The sequence below is a fragment of the Rosa chinensis genome, chromosome 7 (genome assembly GCF_002994745.2).
Source record: "Rosa chinensis cultivar Old Blush chromosome 7, RchiOBHm-V2, whole genome shotgun sequence".
In the NCBI taxonomy this organism is placed as follows: Eukaryota; Viridiplantae; Streptophyta; class Magnoliopsida; order Rosales; family Rosaceae; genus Rosa; species Rosa chinensis.
Genome location: NC_037094.1, coordinates 49898608 through 49903237, shown reverse-complemented (window position 1 = coordinate 49903237; position 4630 = coordinate 49898608).

The window sequence follows — 4630 nt, the reverse complement described above, 5'->3', positions numbered from 1 at the left end:
CTCGACCCTAATAATGACACACCTTGGCCAAAGACCAAACCTCCACCACCAACCCCATGGAAAGATCTTGAAATCAATCAAGCCACCAACAAACTGAGCATATACCCGCAGGACATCAATTCCAGATCACCCAAAGTTTCCCCCAAATCCATATACTCACCAGCCACTTTATCAAACCCCACCAAAACTGATGTAGCCTTCAAAGATCAACCCAGATCTTGGTGACCGGTCAAGCGCAGCAAAACCAATCCCACCAAACCTACTTTGACCGTGCACTTCAATCAAACCTACCAAACCATGCTTCCCCAACAGCCGTGCAGCAGCCCTCCACAAACCAAGCAATTGTATGATCGAATCCTATCGCTGCCATCCAACGCCTCACTTGCGGCTGACCACCAAAACTTGAACCATGAAGCCATTGTCACCACCATCATAAGATGAAAGAGAGTTTCTTGCCGTAGCCCCACCACTGACCACCACCCAACCATGCCTGTCCGGCAGCACCCACCGCCCGCCAACGAGACCAGAGGCCACCATCGGAGTGGAGGCGCTGCCGGACAAGCAAACCAACCAAATCCTGTTTTTTACGAACCGTAAAACGTCCCTGTTTTTACGGACCAAAGAGAATAACTTTTTTTATTTTTATATGTTTTGTATAATGGTTAATGCAACTTTTCATCTCCAATACCTTATATTATTCAAATAAAAACAAATGACGAGACTCAACCAATAGAATTTATCTGCAGACTGTTAAACAGCGACAAGCGTGGCCCGTGGCCTACCATTGTACCAATATTGTCCCAACTTAACCACCCTCCTTTTGTTCCAACTGAAGAGCAACTTGCAGATGTACTTACCAAAGGAGTTTCCAGGAAGGCGTTTTAAGACTCACTAAGCAAGTTGGGCATGGTTGATGTATATGCGCCAACTTGAGAGGGAGTGTTAGTGTGAGTCATGGTTCCCTATTAAGAATAGACTAACAAGGGAATATATTGTTGTAACCAAATTACCTTCCCATATTCCTAGTTCAAGGAATTAATTTAAAAACTCCATTATTAGGGTTATTGTTTCCTTCACGGCGTTACTCTCCCGTCGTTATTCCTCTTGCGTTGACATCCGTCCAAGAACGACTAGATCGACCGTCTTCTTCTTGGACCTCGACGTCAGCAAACCGCCTTCATCACCTTCCAGGTCGGCTTCGTCTTCTCCAGATCAGTTTCCTCTTCTTCTTTTGCTGCTGCACAGAAATTAGGAGAGTCTTTGGGAAGTGGAAAGTGTGCAGATTCGTCAATCAAAGGCTTCAGTCCCCTTCGTCTGCATCAGACCCAACTCCCGGCTTCGCCGTCGATTTCCAGATCGCCCAGAACCGGCAATCTTCGCTCGCTCAGCTCCGTCGTCGGTCTTCAAATCACTCAGGACCATCACTGTCGATTTCTAGATCGCCCAGAACCGGCGATCCTCGCTGGTCCAGCTCCGTCGCCCAACAACCAGAGATCGACGCTCACCCAGGACAGGCGATCCTCGCTCCGCCGTCAGTTCCCTAGACCAGACCGGCCTCGTCTCTTGTCAACCGCCTTCGTCTGCCTCTTACATTAGAGATCGATCTCCGATCTCTTCAGTTGGTCAACTCGGTCAACTTGATCAGTGAGTCAACTCGGTCAATGAGTTAACTCGGTCAACTCCAGATCTCCGAGTCAACTATACCAGGTTTCCAAAAAAAAAAAAAATCTGTTATTATTAATTTTTGGAGCCTTCTATTCTTCTTAATTCCGCTGCGTACTTTGGGATTTATATATATTTTCTATTGTATTATTGCAATGGGTGGTGATGACAGTAAAAGTCAGAGTTCTAAGACCAATGAGGTCCAGAGGGTTGAAGTGTCTGTGCGAAGTTCAGATGGAGGTTCTTTTAGGGATTGTGGTAAGATTGGTATGGCTTTAAAGGTTTCTAACTTTGTTGGCTCTGATACCATGTTAAACAGCGACAAGCGTGGCCCGTGGCCCGTGGCCCACCATTGTACCGATACTGTTCCAACTTAACCACCCGATAGGTGTTGGGTTTTAATCACAAAAAGCCTCGGTACAATTGGGTGAGATCCACTCACTTATAAGTTATATTTTATTTATCTCTTTTCCAATGTGGGATTTTTCCTCTCCAACACAGACATGCTCTTTGGGATATTTGTCTGTTGGAATTCTTGGATAACGATAAGAAGAATCCTAGTGTTAGTAGATTTTTTTTTTCCTGATGAAAGGTGGTAATTAAGCTGTAATATATATACAATTATACATGATAACATTATAGTAGAATGTCCGACTGATTCAAATTTATTCTTGAGCCATATGAAACTGAATCAATCCTTTCAATTCCTATTACTCGATGTTGAGGTTGTGAATGTTGTGATCGGTTAGTGTGACAAGGAGCCGGGTTACTGGGTTGTGTTCAAGCAAAATGAAGAAGACTTCGTCAGAGCGTGGTGGTCGGAGGTTGAGGGTTTTATACCGTACCGTTTCTTGCTCCATTATTATTATTTTTTTTTTAATGAAGATCGAGTTGCACGGTTGCTATGTTAACACGATCTGCTCAACAGTTATTTATTCTTTAATAGAAACGACAATTTTGGATTAGATGTCCAGACTGTTTCTGGCTCCATTACTTTTTTGAAGATCAAAGTTGCATGGTTGCTGGATTTTACACAGTTTGCTCAACTCATTTATAATTTATTAGTAAAAACGATAATTTTTCACGGTGACAATCAAAGTTGCACGGTTGCATGGTTGTTATTAAGCCCCGTTTGAGATTTGCTTTTAAAAAAATCAGTTTTTGTTTAAAATTTTAGATTTTATTGTGTCTGCTAAATAAACAAAAAACAGCTTTAATTGAAAATTATAGGTCACTGACAGCAGATTTTAGAAACAGCCCAAATGTTGGTTTTAGAAACTGTTGTGGATTAAAACACGATCTGAAGTTGTTTTATGTATTAACAGTACTTTTAAAAATATTATTTACCGAACACGAAACTATTCTAATTCACAGTTGATTATTCTCACAACACAGCAGTAGTAGTTTTTTTTTTTTTTTTTTAAATCACATCAATCAAAGACTAGCCCTACCTGGAATAATAAACACACACCATGAAGTCATAAGTTTATCTCACGGTGTTCATTAGGGCTGGCAATTTGGGCCAAAGCAACCGAACCGGCCGAGCTTCGAACCATTATGGGCCGAAATGTCGGCCTACCGAAATTCCACTCGGCTAAGCCGTACCGGAGCTGTCTCTTCGGCTCGGCTGTGGTATGAATATACGCGTACCGTCGGTATACCGTACTGACCGTATATGCATATACATACCGAATATATATACCAAAATGGTTAAACTTTGAACCTCTAACACTCCACGTTTGCTCCCAACCACCGGAGAAGCTCGTCCTCTTACTATTATATGCATAAATTTTATATTTATTGTCTCTTAGTTCCTACTATCAAATTAAAACAAAACGTAACCATTCATTGTTTCTTATCTTTGAGAAACCATCGCTTTCTCTCCTTCTCTAGAAAACAAGTCAGGAACTCTGGAAATCATCTTTCATCAAATGCAGATTGCGAATTCTCTTTCTTCTTCTTCTCTTTCTTCTCCTTCTCTTTCTTCTTCTTCTCTCTTCCCTTTCTTCCTCTTCTCTCTTCGTCTTCTTTCTTCTAGGACTTGGTAGACTTCATTTCTTTCTTTGTCTTCCTCCTCTCCCTCTACTTCTACTGCTTGTTTTGGATTTAAAACCCCAAAATCCCCAATTCTCAAAATCCAAGAAGTAAAAAATCTTGAGTTGTTCCTCCATAGAACACCAATCAAGCTTGCGTCTTCATCTTCCGATTTCAGATCCGGCTATCCTACGGCACACCGATCTCCAACCCAAATTCTGGTATACCGATTCTTCGGCAACTGCTTCCGGCGGTTCGGTTTCGGTTGCAAATTTGATAAACCAACCTCGATCGGTCGGTAGCCGGTTGTTGAGAATCATGCTCGGTATTCAACCGAATCCAGCCCTAGTTTGTTCATTATTCCAAACCACCGATCCCTACTTGTGTTAAACTGCTATTGAATTTTAATTTATATAGTGTAATAGTGCATAATAATATTGGATAGGTGGGCCGGTCCAAAAACAAAAGCCCAACTTATGAATTCTACTTGTTCAGCAAACAATAAGGATTGGGTAATTTGTGTTTCTTTTCTATCTCAAAATTGTTCATACCCTTCTCTTATCTCCAAATTTGGCACCTGGGTTTTTTAATTTGCGGTTTCTTTTCGCTCACAATTGAATTTATCAGTATAAATATGCAGAGTAATTTCTGAATTCTGACCAACTTACTCTGTCTTTCACCATTGGGTTCCTATATGTTTTATGCATGACCTATTTGAATCATTCTATATATGGGATGATGACTCTGGTTGTCTATTGAGTCTCTTTGATTCAGGGTCTAATCAACACTGCAGCAACATTACCAGCAATGAATTCTAATGGTTTGGAGGTTCTGAGTTTTTTCTTTTAGCTCAAAATGGGAGTTTAACCAAAGTAACTTTGATGGTTAACATGAATGATGAACCTTACTCATAGTTAATATCCAGCAAGTTTCC